This window comes from Tiliqua scincoides, chromosome 5, assembly GCF_035046505.1.
Source record: "Tiliqua scincoides isolate rTilSci1 chromosome 5, rTilSci1.hap2, whole genome shotgun sequence".
Lineage (NCBI taxonomy): Eukaryota > Metazoa > Chordata > Lepidosauria > Squamata > Scincidae > Tiliqua > Tiliqua scincoides.
This window is the reverse complement of record NC_089825.1, coordinates 10,866,675-10,883,316: the sequence shown is the minus strand read 5'-3', so window position 1 is coordinate 10,883,316 and position 16,642 is coordinate 10,866,675. Positions and strand designations below refer to the sequence as shown.

The window sequence follows — 16,642 nt, the reverse complement described above, 5'->3', positions numbered from 1 at the left end:
GGGCTTTTCAAAGGGTCACTATGGCTCTCCAGAGGGTCCAGCGAGCCTGCAACCACCTCAGCAGTCTTCCCCGCACCTCCACAGTACAGTAAAAAACAGGAAAACCACTTCCAGTTCCTTGCTTCATAGCTCTTTTCTGTCTTAGCGAATCTCTGTTGGCAAAGAGGTCTCAATGTCACCGCTTTGACACCATGACCCCTGCCTCAAGCCTCTCTAACATGACTCCCATTCTCAAGCCTCTCAGAATGATAGGTAATCTTGGTCCGTGGTGCAGCCTTGCCAGAGACCCACAAACTCCTGCTATGTTCCTTGTCTTTGTCTTGCATGAAATCAAATTGACTGCATACTTATGGGTAGAATCCTATGCATATCTACTCAGAAGTAAGCCACAGTGTGTTTAATGGAGCTTACTTCCTGGAAAGTGTGCATAGGACTGGAGCCTTCGTTCATATCCTTTTCATAGGGTCACCCCCTTGCCTGAAGCCCTTGGTTCTGGCTACAGAGAGCCATTCTCAGTTGCAGCCTTTTGCTGCTGTCAGAACTGCCCCAACTTTTCTCTCCCATTGCCCTATATTCTTCCCTCAGCATCCCAAACCCTTCCCCTAGGTTCCTGTGGGAAGCCCAGCCAGTTTCCCCACACATTTGCCCCCCCTTTGCTGTGCCACTTTTTCTAAGGAGTTCTTCTCCTCATTTTTCCTCCTCCCAACTGCTTTCCCTGGGGTTGAATTGTTGTGTGTGTGTATAGCTTAAGTGTGTGTGATCCAATTCAGTTAGGTCCAGTTTGAACCCCTTTTTTTGGTTTTTGAGCTCTTTAGTAAACTTCTGTGCACCTTAACCCTTGTGTCCATTTTCCTTTTATCACCAAATTACACTGTTGCACTACTGGCCATTACACTGTGTCCCTACACACAACTGTTTTTTCCCATGTGTGTACATCACAAACGCTTTAAAAAACATTGGTGATAACAGCATCTATATGACAGCATTCAGGAAGAACAAACTAAATAACTTCACAACAGTTTTCTTTCCTTGTGTAAGGGAACACGCCAGTGGTTCCTGGGATGACACCAGGCACTCCCCAGGATGTTGCAGGAAGCTTGCAGACCAGCAACATTACTGCAGCACAAGCCTACAAATAGCAGCAGAAGGTTCGGCATGGCGGGAAGAGCTGCTGCATGTGAAAATTACTTGCTTGAGAAAGCCAGTCTGCTCACTCTGCATTCCTTACTGCTATTTTTAGGCTTACGTCTAGTAGCCAAACACAGAAGTAAGTGGCCAGTGATGTTATCTATGATGCAAAAAGTGTCACCACCATTCACTTCTGGGTTCAAGCACTAGGGAAGGATATCACCAGCCAGGAAAGTTTGCTAAGTACTGGGCTGTGCACTTAGCCTCCTTTTCCACTTACTTTCTCTTTTCACCACACCTACAACCGAATGTGGCATTACATGTTTTTAAAACTTCCCCCAAATGAGAAAAACATGTTGAGATGTAGCCACGTTGGGGGGGGGGGGCGCAAGAGGAGAGAGGAAACTACTCCTGGTTGGAAACCGATTGGAAATAAATCCTGCTATCCAAAAAGATCAGCCTGGCACCCTTCCCTTGACTGCAACAATGACCAGAAAGGGTGGTGCTGAAGGAAATTAACCAAAATACATTCCCCCCAAAAAGGAAAGTGTTGAATTAGGTATGTGAAAATAATGCAAAGAGGACAGGGACATGGTACACCAGAATGCACTGCAATGGTGGTGTCTGCTCTGCCAAGTTGAAATCTGGACTCTTGAAGTCCATACTGTGTCATCTGCAATTCTATTTTGCATGCTGGCATTACGCCTGCAAAAGAATAGTGCACAGAGAGTAGACTTCAGGGTGGGGTTATGTACAAAGCTCCATAAAGGCAACAGGAAATGAGCTTTGATCTGGGGCCTCAGCAGAAAAGTGGAAGCTTCTCCTCTGTGAGAGATCACACAATATCCTTTGGGCATATTTTTTTAAAACCCTGAAAATAAAGTTGTGTGTAAATTGTATTGAGGTCATATTCATTCCTTTCAATAGCCAAAAATAAGTTGCCAAAACTACTGAAGTTCATCATCCTTAGGAGCATAAACAGTAGATCTACATTAATAGCTATTAAAGGTGTAATTGCCAAGCACAGGTCAGAGAAGATGCTCAGACGTTTTGAGCTGAATTCTGCCCTGAACAATGATGAGCTGTTGCCACTATCTCAAAAGTTCATCAGATTGAACAAAGAAGTTTCAAGAAAACTGGGGGGGGGGGGGCACAGAAGACTGCAGTCTTCGCCCAAGTTCAATCCCAGGCTCATCCAGCTATAAAGGATCAAATAGTAGGTGATGGGAAGGATTTCTTCTGGAGAGCCAGTGAGAGTAGGCAAAACAGACCAATGATCAGACTTGGTGTGAAGGCAGTTTCATATGTTGATAGCTCCTTTGCACAAAGATCCCAGGCTCAATCTCCAACAGCATCTCCAGGTAGGGTTGGGAAAACCCCCATCAGAAGCCCTGGACTGGCAGTATTGTAGACAATATTGAGATGGATGGATGATTCCGACTCAGTATAATGCAGATTCATGGGTTGAAGCCAATCTACCTCACAGGATTGTTGTTCTGAACATAACTTACCACCCTGATCTTATTGGATGAGGGTAAAGTTAAAAAGTAATAGGCTTTTTAAAAAGATTGTTTTCTGCAATGCATTTCAAGGCAGATACACTAAATCATGAAGTTGGGCAAATTTAGAAGCCCTCTAGAGGCCACCCATGCCAAACAGTTCAGCAAAGGCAGAAATATCCACTCAGCAGACCTAAAACAGTAGCAATACATCACAATCCCCAAATAGGCTTGATTGTTTTAAATATATAGACAACACAAAAATACATGGAGTCTATTATTCATAGCAGCAAATTTCTATTGCATTTATTATGAACTAGTGTTACTAGGAAAGCAGAATCCTACAGAATCAGCTCAGCCTTTGGAAGCATTAAAATTGATGGCCGCCACTTTAAAAGCTCTCCAGGGCCTTTTCTTCTCCATGTCCACTACTGCTTATGCTGAACTACAAACTTGAAGAAATGGAATTTCAAATGAGGGATGCTAAGAGAGAAGGGAAGGGGCAAATTGTATAACAGGAGGCTGTTGTGATGAGAGACCAAAAAATGACAAAAGCTCTGCCATTCGAACAGAACTCACGACTGCAACTCTGGCTGATATCCGATACACTCTTTGCTGGGAGTAAGTCTCAGTGAACACAGTGGGACTTCTGAGTAGACATGCATAGACTCTGTTATATATGGCAAAGAAAGGCAATTCAAATTCTTCCAATATTATTCATTCTACACAGAAGCTCCCCTATTTATAAACACATTAAGTTCCAGGGGGTCATTTTGTTTGTGAGTATGGTTATGTCTGTCTCTGTCAGTTTCACTAGAGATACTGTCAGTTTCACATTCAACCTTGCCTGTTTCACTGGGGAAGCTGTCAGAGTTGTAAGTTTCAAACCTGACTGATAGTGTTATCAGTTTCACTCTGGTTGTCAGTCACACTAGGGGCACTGTCAGGTTCATTTGGGATGTTGTTGTTTCACCAGCAGAGTTGCTGGGAATTCTCCTAAGCAACTTCCATACTTAGCAGCACTGGCTGCAAAGCAGAAGTTGGGACAGAAAGTACTCATTTATAAATGGAACATGTGTGAGATGAACATTCATAAGTAGGAGAGCTTCCCTACAGAAATTTTTTTTTAGGAACATTTCATCATCAATATTCCAATTATCGAAGGGCAGAAGAGAACATTTAACACATCATTCACATCATTACAAAGCCATGCATAAGAGTAGATAAATTTTTCTTCCCTAAAAAGGAGTGCAGCCTCTCCTTAGATGTCATTACCCAGCTGTAGTCATAGCCTGTGTCTTTAGATGCTGTACTCAAGAGCCCACCTGTGCTTCAAAGATGTTCTGAAAGGCCAACAACCCATCAGTATATACCTCTTCCAGAGCACAAATCCTGTCTCATCCAGATTCAGTTTCAGTTTGTTAAATCTCATCTACCTGTCCACAGTTTAGACATTAGATTTGCACCATGCTGCTGATTGCTTAACTAAAATATACATCTGGGTGTCATCAGTATGCTGATGAGATCAATCACACTAACGAGATTATAATTATAATGAGATCAATATAATGACACTATCTTTCTCCAAATTTCCAGACCACCTTACCTACTGGCTTCATACAAATAGTTGAATCTTACATTACCTGCACCTAAAGCAGGACACTTTGTCTCCCACAGAATCTGGCTTATGCCAGGAAAGGTGTGAGAGACAAGAACTAAGGGAAGAGGAAAATGCTCTTTATATCTGCTGCCTAGCCTCCGACTGCCACAATACCCAGCTTGCCTCCTGGAACGTGCTTCCCACTTTGGATTCTGGGTCATGCTGGACTTCCAATTAGTGTGTACCACCTAGAAAACAGTACTGTGTACTATAATAGAAATGCTGCATGATTAGGAGATAAGGGCTAGAAGTTGTCTTTATGTATGTGTGATTTTTTAATCCTAATTCAGAGACAAATAACAATAATGCAACCACAACAAAAACAAAGACACCTACTTCAAAGATTGTCAGTGGTGTAGGATGGCGAAGGTCAATGATTTATGTAGGCTTCAGATGCTGGGATACTGGACAGGAACAAGGAGAGTAAAACATGGAATCAGATGGCAGCCATGTGAGTGTTAGAATACAAACAAATTAACTGATCCTACAATCAGAAGGTTCTTATATTTATTGTATTTCTGACATGAATGCTTCTTTCTTCCTGCCTATAGCACTTTTTGATCTGGGCTACCCTGATGCTTCTGGAAGCTCACAAGCAAAGCATGAACATGTGGGAAACCCCTGACGTATGAACACAGCAACTAGTACTCAAAGGTATTCATTCATGCTGTTCTTTGGAACATTTCTAATCCTTTTTTGTTTTTAAGACCATCTAAGCATGTGGCTAACACCACACGAAGGAACGTAAATTTCATCAATGATGTGTAATGTGAAGTAATACTTTTCTATATTTTGATTATATAACAAGTACAAACTTAAAGCATAATTTAAAATCCTGCTTCACCAGCAAACCAGTGCTTATTATGGGGCAAAAGAGTAGAGTAGATGCACCAACGTTTCACAAAACATGAACTGGGATGTCAGTGGATGGCTCAAAAGAGATTCCCAGTGTGTAAACCTTACAGAGTGTAAATCTGGGACTTGCAGGATATCAAGTCCAAGGATATCAGAGGACACAAGTTCAGGGTCCCTTTCAGGGAGAAGGGCGGGATACAAATAAAGTCTACTACTACTACTACTACTACTACTACTATTATTATTATTATATTCAGCAACACAGCTTCCTTGGAACAGAAGGCCAGCACAGATTATGTACAAGGTCACAAATGTTAACCGGATGTACCAAAAAATCATTAGTGGTCACTACCAACCCCATCTTTTCCCTATCTTCTGGCATGTACAGAAGATTTGAGAGAGAAGCAGTAAGGGATATACAGAGGAATATGTAAGAAAGCCTCTTCTGATGCTCAGAAAAGATTCATGTTCTTTATCATCTAACTACATTACTTTTTGATTGGGGCCACCCACATGCCTCTGGAAGCTCACAGGCAGGGCATAGATGGCAGGGACAACCCTATTACATTATCCACACGTCTGGTACTCAGACATTTCTATCAAGGGCGCTCTAGACATTTGTCTAATCCTTTTTTCTGGCCATGTAAGCAAATGGCTATTGCTGCTATTCTGGCTTGGCTAATAACATACCGTATTTGCCGGCGTAAAAGACGACTGGGCGTATAAGACGACCCCCCAACATTTCCACTCAAAATATAGTTTGTTATATACTCGCCGTATAAGACTAGCCCCTCTTCCACACACCTTCCACACACCAAATAAAAGGTAAAAGAACATCAGATTTGATTTCAACAAGCCCCTTGGCAGAGGTAGCGCTTCAATCCCTGCTTCAATCACTGCCCCCCCCCACCCCGTCTCTGGCCATGCAAACACTTATCTGGTTCCCAACTCCCCTTAGGAGTCTGGGATCCACTGCTCTAGGAGAATTTCCTGCTGCAGGCAGGGGGCCGGACTAGATGACCTTGTCTCTTCCAACTCCTAAGATTCTGTGAACCTCTTCCCTGCAAATTTGAATATACAAACTAGGTACTGCATCAGGCCAAAGGCCCATCAAGCCGAGTCCAGGATCCTATTTCTCACAGTGGCCCACCAGCTGTTTCTGGGAAGCCCACAGGCAGGAGAGAGGCATGCCTCTCTCCTGCCATTGCACCCCTGCAACTGGTACTCAGAGACATATTGCTGCCGAGCAATATGCACACAGCCCTCGTGACTAGTAGCCATAAACAGCCATGAATTCTCCAATCCCCTTTAAAGTCATCCAAACTCATGGCCATCCCACATATTGTGGCAATGAGTTCCAGAGACTCTGCACGTTGTAAAAAAGTACTTGCTTTTGTCCCTCCTAGTTCTCTCACAGATCAGTTTCACTGAATGACCCCTTGGAGAGAGGGAGGGCGAGGGAGTTCTATGTCAGTCAGTGCAATCCTAATGCTTGTCAACTTAGAAGTAACCCACCTTAATGGACCTTAGAGCCCAAGCCTATGCATGTATACTCAGAAGTAAGTCCCATTATACTCAATAGAGCTTACTCCCAGATAAATGGGATGGGATTGTAGCCTTACTCCCAGGTGAATGTATAAAATAGGATTACTGCTTTAATCAGGCCCCTCCGTTGTCTTCCAAGCTACAAAGACCCCAATGCTGTTACCTTCCCTGTGTTTTAGCCCCTCTGATCGTTTTGGAGGTTTCAATTTGAACTCAAAACGTGGTCCTTTGAATTGATCCTCTTTAGAGTCACCCCCCATCCAGTAGCAGTGAATTCCACACCCCAATTATGTATCCGGCGAAGAAGCACTTCCTTTCGCCAGTCAGCAACATCACTCGCCTCAAAAGAGCAAGCAGACCCCCCATCCTTCATCTGCAGGCTAGAGCGGCCAGAAACAGCTGGAACCTCCTGCCCATCGGGGTACTCACTTCGAAGCGTCGCTTCCCTTCTCGGTGCCCATGAGGACCAGAAACTTGCCTCGTTCGAACCTGAACCAAAGTTGCTCTTTCCAGGACAGGAGTCTGACAAGAAGAGTCTAGGGGAGGAGAAGCGGGCACCTGCGTGCCTGGGACCCCAAGCCTAGGCATCTCTACCCTGAAGTAAGTCCCACTTAGTCAGTGGGGCTTACTTCCAGGTATAGAGAGGCTTGCAGCCTAAGAGCCCAATTCTGTGCATGTCTACTCAGAACTAAGTCCCACTATAGTCAATGGGGGTTACTCCTGGGTAGGTGTGGCTAGGACTGCAGCCTTTGAGCCCAATCCTATGCATGTCTACTCAGAAGTAAGTTCCATTATAGTCAATGGGGCTTACTCTCAGGAAAGTGTGACTAGGATGGCAGCCTGAGAGCCCAATTCTGTGCCTGTCTACTCAGAAGTAAGTCCGGCTATAGCCAACGGGGCTTACTCGCAGGCAAGCGTGGCTAGGCTCGCCCCCGAGTCCCCCTCACTGCACAGCAAGCCAGGCGGGGCGGTCCGCGGCCAGAAGCGGTGGGGACATCTCTGGAAGTCCGTCCGCCGGCGAGGGCGGAGCCAAGCGCGGGCGGGGCAACTCTGCGTAGACAAGGGGCGGGCCGGAGCGCCGCTGCTTCCCGCCAAGCACAACGGGCCGGTCACGCCGAAAAGGCTGGCACCCCTGTCTCGCTGCTGATGCTCGCCGCGGCCGCGCTGGATACCGCGCGATACTGGACGGTATGTAGAATGAGGTGGGCGGGCATCGGGAGGCTACTGTCTATCCCAACTGAAGTGCACCCGGCGTATACGACGACCCCCTCCCCCACTTGGAGGCATGTTTTTCAGGGCAAAAAAGTCATCTTATACGCCAGCAAATACCGTACTTTTGCACTGACACAGCTGCCCCTCCTGCCCACTGGGTCTTTTGCTTTCCAGCAACTTCACCTGTACTTTATCAATACCACTGATAGCAAGCCGTTGAGGAAAAAAATTACATTTTCACATCTTATGCTTAAAACCATGGTTTTGTTACTATCAAAAACTAGTCAGAAGCTAACACAACGCTTTACGGCAGGGCAACAGATGGTGACAGACTGAGAAATAAAACCTGCTTCAGTTTACTCAAAAAGAAAACAATCCAAAGAAAGGGGCCAACAATGGATCAGTAAAAAGGTTGATGTTTCAAACAAGATTTAAACACCTCCTAAGAGAGATTTTAAATGATGATTCTTGTAAAACTGTATTTTGCTGCCAAAGTATGATTAGCATCTTCAATTTGCTATAGGGCAACATTTCATTCTGTTGCCAACCCCAGAACCTGCTTCTGGCAACAATCATGGCTTCTACAGCAACTGTCCAACACTACAACAGGAAGCCTTTAAAAGTTCAACATTTTCACACCTTAGGACCTTCAGTGTGCCAGAGAAGTTGCAGCTTCTTCCCAAGGTTCTTGTTCTGAGGAGGAAGTGGCTGCTTCTTCAGAGAAGGGTGTGTATGCCCTTTTGCCTTCCTTCAGGAGAACATAGGCTTCCCTGCTTTGTCCTACAAGTCACCCATTAAAGAAAAAGTGCATGTTTGTGTGTTTGCATGTGCATGCAAGCATGCATGAATGCTCACATTTACTTGCTTTTGTGTACAAAGGAGAGGAAGAGCATACCTTTGGATCTGCTAGTATTAGTGGATGTAGGACAGCAATTTTCAACCTTTCATTTCATGGCACACTGACAAGGCACTAAAATTGTCAAGGCAAACCACCAGTTTTTTTGACAAGGCACACTGTGCTGCTAGTGGGGGGGACCTGCATTCCCCAATAGCCCTGTTAATAAATGACCCTCCCCGAACTCCCGTGGCACATCTGTGGACAATTTGCGGCACACCAATGTGCCACATCACACTGGTTGAAAATCGCTGATGTGGGACTTTGAGAAAGTGATGCTCAGGAAGGGGAGGATGAACGACCACATGCATGCCACTCTGTCTGCAAGAAGAGAATGTGCAGACATATAGATTTGGTACTGTTCACTGATCCAGATCAAAATGAAGATGAAAAAGACCCACTAACTAAGGAATTAAGAAATCCTTAAACAGAAGGACTAAGACATTTTGATATATGAACCGATTCCATCCGGATCCTAAATATCTTCACATGGAGGCAAGTCCCACTGCTTTCAAAGAAGACATCTGAAGTAAAGACAACTAATGACTTCAGGCTATGAGTATCAAAACAGAGGACAAAATGTTTTTGGCGAGTGTGCTACGAGCTATGAACAAAATACTGGACAGTTCTACTCTACCGCACACTGCAGTACATAGGCAGCCTCTTGTGCCTTTGCATCAGTCTATTGAGTTGTCTTAGAAGACTGTCTAATGCAAAGGAGAGAAAAGGTTTAAAACTGAAATACTTGGTTGCTGAAGAGCAACCTCCTTAGAAAGAATAATCACAAACATTGAAATGTGCAGCCATTCCCAGCTTGAGACAGATGCAGCAAGACAGAGAATGACCAACTGCCATAAAAGGACTCTTTCTACCTTTGACAAAAGTAAAGAGAAGTGACTACATTACACGTGGACCAAGATACTGTATTTCTAAGCAGAAGTCTCTAGTTCAGTGGTTCTCAAACGTTTTAGATGCCCTAGAGCAGTGGTTCCCAAACTCATGGGTCGCAACCCACCAGTCAGGGAAGCACTCAGCTCTGGCCTCTTAAGGAGTGGGGGGGGGGGTTGGAAGCAATGCAACCCCCAGGATGGCACTGTTGCTGGGGGGAAAAAAGGGGGCTTTTATATTCATCAAAGCACGAGCTGGACCAGAGGAGGGTGAAGGCGGCCCCATGGAAACCTCTACAGGGCTCCCCAAGCCTCAGATGAAGCAAAAATAGTGATCAGAAACCGCTTCCGATTTCACAACCAAAAACCAGAAGTAGTTTCCGATCAATGTTTTTACTTGATCAGAGGTTTGGAGAGTACTGCGGAAAAGGCTTCTGTGGGGCTGCCCGCATTCCCCTGAGGCGGACGCTTGCTTTGGTGAGTATAAAAACCCCTCTTTCCCTGGCTGCCATCCCCCCCCCCGCCACTGCAAAGACTTTGGGAACTGCTGCCCTAGAAGCTGCAGTCCAGTTTATAAATGCCAAATGGTGTAGCTATAATAGTGATTGGGCAGTAGTTTCTTCCCCCCTACCCCAGGAGCAGCTTGTTTAACCCTTGACACACATAGCCCAGTAGTTCTCAAACTGGCATTACAACACCCCAGCCAGAGTTCCTGGTCTCTGCTCCCTTAAGGGGCAAGGGGGAAGGCAGCAATGTGACCTGCTGGATCACACCACTTTGGAGGGATATGTACCAGAGCCTGCAGCAGTCTCCCAGGGAGCCCCTGTGCCAGCCTCTGCAGCACTCCAACATGCTAAGACCCTCAAAAATCGTGATTGCAACCACTTCTGAATTCACAAACACAAAACCGGTAGTCATAATAGCAATTCTGAGGGTCTCTGCAGCCTGGCATGCCCTGCAGAGGGTGGTGCATCGGCTCCCAACATCCCCACTGGCTCTGGTAAGTGGCAGCAAGCACCTGTGCCCCTCTAAAGTAGCGCAACCCAGCAGGCTGCTTTGCCTTCCCCCGCCCCCACTTACTGCAACTCAAACTCTCCCCGAGCTCTTCTCGGCTCCAAATCCAGAAGAACTCAGGTCTACCTGCCTAGAAGAGGCAGCTCCAGAGGGCAGTTGAAATGAGAACGCAGGTCTACCCAACAGGTAGATTTGGGCTCCAAGACCAGATGGGAGCCCAGGTCTAACTGCCCAACAAACCTTGGCCACAGAGGCAAAAGTTTGATAAGGAGCCCAGGTCTACCCACTTGGTTGGCCTGGATTCTGGAGTTGGTAGTGTTCATGCCTCCCAATACAAACACTAGATCCACCCCTGGTGTCACCTCCCCAGGGTGCCACCTTGTTAACACCCTATTGGTTTCATGCTGTGTCATAACAACATCTTTGGCCCTTGTGACAGTCAGCCTCATTGGTCTGTTCTGAGATAAGGAAATTGTACTTTGTTACATAAGTCATTTGCATTTTTGTTTTCTGGTTTTATGGCCATAACATTTGACTGAGTTGAAATATTTCACTCTGTTTTGTTTCACTGCACTCTGCTGTAAATTACATCAAATGGTATATAACATGATGGTATTATAACATGATGGTATTATTAACATCCATGATTTTGGTCACTAGTGCTGTCACCCTCCCTAGGTTGGCACCCTGAGTGGACCCCCTACCCCCACTAGCTATGCCACTGCTCTGATCACCTTCTTAAATAATGGAGAATCCGATTCTAAGCATCTGCCTTCCTCTCCATATATGTCAAAAGATTATGGTGGGTACTAACCATTTGTTCCACAGAGACCATCCTTACACACACGGCCTGCTGCTACACAAAGTATCTGGAGTGAAATCTACAGACAACTTATTTCCCTAGATCAGCCATTTTCAACCTTTTTCAGCTCACGGCACACTGACAAGGCACTAAAATTGTCAAGGCAAACCACCAGTTTTTTACTTACATTAAATTACTACATTACAGTTAATCTTGAATAAATAAAATTAATACAATTAAATCATTACATGACAAAAAAAATTGACAAGAAGCATGGAGAGGGAAGTATATGTGGTTTCTGAAAAGAAGGAAAAATTCTATGTTCAAATTCTTATCAAAAGCGCCAGAAAGTGTTGGCAAAGACAGGGCAGGTTGATCACATAGTGGAGAATGTGGGTGAGGGGCAGTGAGGAGACATGATTGAAACAAGTACAGGATTAAACTGGGGGTGGGGGAAAGAGACAGAATGTGAGGCAGTGATTCTGTATCTTTGGAAGGTGCTGACAAGTGAGGGGAGGGACAGTAAGAGTTGCTAACTATGATTGTGAGATTTGGGGGGGAATGTTCCTGGGGAAGGGGGTGGGGGAGAAGAGGCAAGAGAAGTGCCAATTGCCTGCTTGTGTATTTGAGAAAAAAAGAGTGCAACCAAAAGCCCAATCTTATGCATGCCTGCTCAGAAGTAAGCTCTATTATAGTCAATGGGGCTTACTCCCAGGAAAGTGTAGATAGGGATTGTGGCCCAGCACCCTTCCTCTAAAAGCCCCAAAGTGCAGGGAAGGTCGCTTTGGGGAGTTGCAGGCAAACTGGCAAGGAAAAGAGACTTTCAGGGACCCTGAAACCTTAGGTAGGGTGCCTCAGCAGACTCACTCACTATGTACCTGCTTGCCTGCTTCTGGCTCCCTCTTCTCACTCACTCAGAAGCTCCCACCTCCTGGCTCCTCCAGGCTTCTCTTGTTGCCCAATCAGCAGGCAGGCAACAACCTCCTTCATGCCCAACCCTATGCACGTCTACTCAGAAGTAAGTCCCACAGCAGCCAACAGGGCTTACTCCCAGGAAAGTGAGGATCAAGTTGCAGCCTGAGTCATGCTCAGTAGCAGGAGTAAGCTCCTAGCGACTCTTCAGCTGCTGCGACCAGCCCCTTCCCTGGCTGCTCTCTTGCTTGTGCTGCCTGCAGAGGGAGGCTCAAAGCAGCCGCTTCTCCATACACAGGCATGCAGCTGCTGCCTGCCTCCTCTGATCCCGCGGCACACCTGAGACAGTCTTGGCACACCTGAGGCAGTCTCGATGCACACCAGTGTGCCCCGTCACAGTGGTTGAAAACCGCTGACCAAGATCAATTCTTGCACAAAGGAATGCTGTGGTCCTGGAATTTATTTAGCCTTTGCTCAGTCTTTCCTTGGCTCAAGACAACTCCATTCCTCTGGTGAGCAGGCCCTCACACTACTATATAATACTCTATCAGGGTTATATCAAAATTACTTTCAACCTCTCCTTCTGTTTATTATAGGCATTTTTTAGAGGGGGGCTGTTGCACATACAGGACTGAAATTCTTTCATTCACATACATCTTTCTTGGCTGGATTTAGCAGTTTGGCACTGAAATAATTTTTTAAAAGGAATTATGTACAGGTTCCCTCTAACAAGCTACTTGATTTTATTATTAGTTTACATTTTACACATTTTGTATTTGATGACATATTCCCTAGATGGGGAGAAATGTAATTTTTAAGAATACGTGTGGACTCTTCAACAGGAAGTCTTGTAAACAGAGTAAACTATTCCCATACTGGTATGTAAGCAAACAGTAATGAAACAAATAACTTTAAGATTTAAAAGACTCCCAGAAAATGGAGAATTAACAACAAATATACTGTAACAGGAAGGACTGTAATGAATTTCATGGAATCCTGATCACTGATTTTTATGCACTACAGGTTTTAAGGAGGCAGGAGGAATGTTTGCTGTAGTTGATATAAATGTAAGTCTGATGCAAAGTCTGAATTCTCAAAATAAAGTCCATCATCTGAGTTTAAGATGAACAAGTGAAAAGTAACATCTGAAACAACCTGACATGAGCAGAGAATTTTTCAAAAGGTGTTAGATTAATCCAGTGTGATGAACACTCACACCATTTTTAAAAGTTTCCTCTTGATAAAGATTGCATCCAGGAGTGTAGCCCTGCCTTAGGCATGTTACTCAGAAGAAATTACACAAAACCCAATAGGACATACTGTTGGCAACCTTCAGTCTCGAAAGACTATGGTATCGCACTCTGAATGGTGGTTTTGGAACAGCGTCTAGTGTGGCTGAAAAGGCCAATGCGGGAGTGACAATCCCTTCCACACCGGGAGCAAGTGCAGTCTGTCCCTGGTCTGTCTCCCTGGCTATGGGCCTTCCTTCTTTGCCTCTTTGCCTCAGACTGTTGGCCAAGTGTCTCTTCAAACTGGGAAAGGCCATGCTGCACAGCCTGCCTCCAAGCGGGCCGCTCAGAGGCCAGGGTTTCCCCACCTGTTGAGGTCCGCTCCTAAGGCCTTCAGATCCCTCTTGCAGATGTCCTTGTATCACAGCTGTGGTCTACCTGTAGGGCGCTTTCCTTGCACAAGTTCACCATAGAGGAGATCCATCCGGCCATCATCCATTCTCATAACATGACCGAGCCAACGCAGGCGTCTGTTTCAGCAGTGCATACATGCTAGGGATTCCAGCTCGTTCCAGGACTGTGTTGTTTGGAACTTTGTCCTGCCAGGTGATGCTGAGGATGCGTCGGAGGCAACGCATGTGGAAAGCGTTCCGTTTCCTCTCCTGTTGTGAGTGAAGAGTCCATGACTCGCTGCAGTACAGAAGTATACTCAGGATGCAAGCTCTGTAGACCTGGATCTTGGTATGTTCCGTCAGCTTCTTGTTGGACCAGACTCTCTTTGCGAGTCTGGAAAACATGGTAGCTGCTTTACCAATGCGCTTGTTTAGCTCGGTATCGAGAGAAAGAGTGTCGGAGATTGTTTAGCTCGGTATCGAGAGAAAGAGTGTGTTCTATATAGGATTGCATCTTGAATACATGAAGTGAGAAAAGCAAATATTGGTATTTTACAGCATGTGATAAAATTCACTTGCTTCAATCTTTCAAATATCTGCTAGTCCAAAACACACACAAATCCAACCTTTAGTTTCTTGGATCAAAAACCCGCTTATCTACCATTGGGGGGTCATAGATTTAAGGTTGTAGGAACATACACAGCGTGTTGTTCCTATTACTACTGAAATAAGGATCTTGATAAAGCAAGTTCCAAAGTAGATCATGCAATCTGTCTTTGTATGTAAAGAGAAAGGGGTGGTCTTTTGCCAGCAGATGATTGCCATGTACAGATCTGGGACTGCTTAAATCCCATTCACATGCACGCAACACCCATTTAATTAGACCCTTCATCTTGCCGATGCACGTGCAAGGGATGTAAGTATGCTCATACTCTACTGCTCTGGATTCAAAGACTATCATTAAAGAAATGTGTAACCTGGGCAAAAAGCCAATATATACAGACAACTGCACAGCTTAATTTCAAAGAAATGATGTTTTTAAGGAAGAGAAGAACAAAATACTACCGAGTTGCCTTACAAATAGGCTTTGAATTTTCAATCCTCTTGAAGCTCTCCTGATGTATATTTAAAGATTTTTTAAAAACCTTTTGCTTTCATTTAGCACCCCTTGTATTTGATAGGAAACTTGATAAAGGCCATGTACTTAAGTGTAAGACTTGAGAGAGTAATGGTTCTATAGTGGAGCGCCAATGGCTCAAGGTTCAGTCCCCAGCATTTCAGGCAACAAGTCCTGACAACCTCTGCTCAAGGCCATGGAGAGCCAAAGAGAGTCTCATGGCTAGGGCTATATGGAACAATAGGGTGACCGAAAGCAAGCTCATGGGAGCACAAGATAGAGGAGAAAAGTGCTTACCTTTTAATGTTTATTATTTACCTTAGTAATGAGTCTTCTTACTTTAGTAAGAAGTCTTATTTGTCATAAGACAAATATAATTAAATATGTGAGAAAAAGTCTTAATGAGCAGAGAAAAATGAGTAGATTTCAGAATATAAAAATTTCAATCTAAATAAGTCTTGCAGGGGAAGAAAAATATATAATTATGATTATATTACGATGTCATTTTTAGCCACTCCTCAGCCAATATGCACAAGAGCTGGCATACACCTCTCATGCACTCCCCCCACCTCCATTCTTATAATCATTTTGGTGGATGACACCTGGAAGGACTCTTGTTTGCAAAGTTTACAAAACTGGAGCCGTGCCATTTGGTTTTATGCTGTTTGTGGAACTGAAAAGTGACAGATATAAGCCGCAGCTGTGCATATAAAATCAGGTGCATCACATGCACCCGAGTAAGTAGGCTGCAGCCTACGAAATTTCATGCTGTAATATATGGGCTAGAATGTATGGAGCCACATGAGTCTTTGACCTGGTTCCCATAGCTTCCATGATGGCTCCCTTGCACATAGGACTGGTGGTGTAGTTGGAGGGGGAGTAGAGCACCCAGCCTGATGGGGAGCCACAGTGCAGCAGGCAAGCAGCCCCTCCCTTTGGAGCCATTCCCGGTGGGGGGCAAAACGGAACTGTATGGGGCAAATGGAGCCCCACGCTTTAGCGGAGATTGATTGCTCCACTTTTGCTTTCAAAGCTTCGGGGAGCCCTGCAGAAGGTCAGCCAGGCTCTCCGCACCCCTGGGAGGCTGTAAGAGGCTTGGGTAAGTGTACCCAAGCCCCTGCAGCCCCCCTGAGCGGCACAATTCTGGGAATCGTGCCACTGCCTCCTCCCTGCCTCCTGGCTGCCCCCACCCCTTAAGGGGGCAGAGGCCAGGGCCCTCAGGCTGGGGGTGCCGCAATACCCAGTCTGAAAGCCCCGCTGTAGGCTTTGTGAATCAGGCCCCCATTGTTCAAACAAGAACACAAGTCAAATTTGTAAAGAATATTCTTCTAATATTCTCCGTCTAGCTTAAAACCCCAAAATTCTTTGTATTTTTCAGCTCAACCATCTTTAATGGTTACAACTGTGTTCTCTGTTTCTTCCCTAATGTATTCAGCCTAATTTTATATAAGTAAAGATTTCAATGTATGCCATGTATCTTCTGTCTTCCCATTAT

The 16,642-nt window shown here is 45.1% G+C and overlaps 1 protein-coding gene across 8 annotated transcripts in view; it reads right to left on the bottom strand.

Moving 5' to 3' along the window:
• Window positions 1-16,642, bottom strand: part of ZMYND11 (zinc finger MYND-type containing 11) — a 112,215-nt gene that overhangs the window by 71,889 nt on the left and 23,684 nt on the right. Inside the window, exon 2 of one of the 8 annotated variants that reach the window (XM_066627872.1) lies at window positions 4,624-4,691. The exons of the other annotated variants lie outside the window; for them this stretch is intronic. The gene's annotated coding sequence lies outside the window, so the exon portion shown is untranslated. The remainder of the gene's footprint in view (window positions 1-4,623; window positions 4,692-16,642) is intronic. 8 annotated transcript variants of the gene reach the window in all.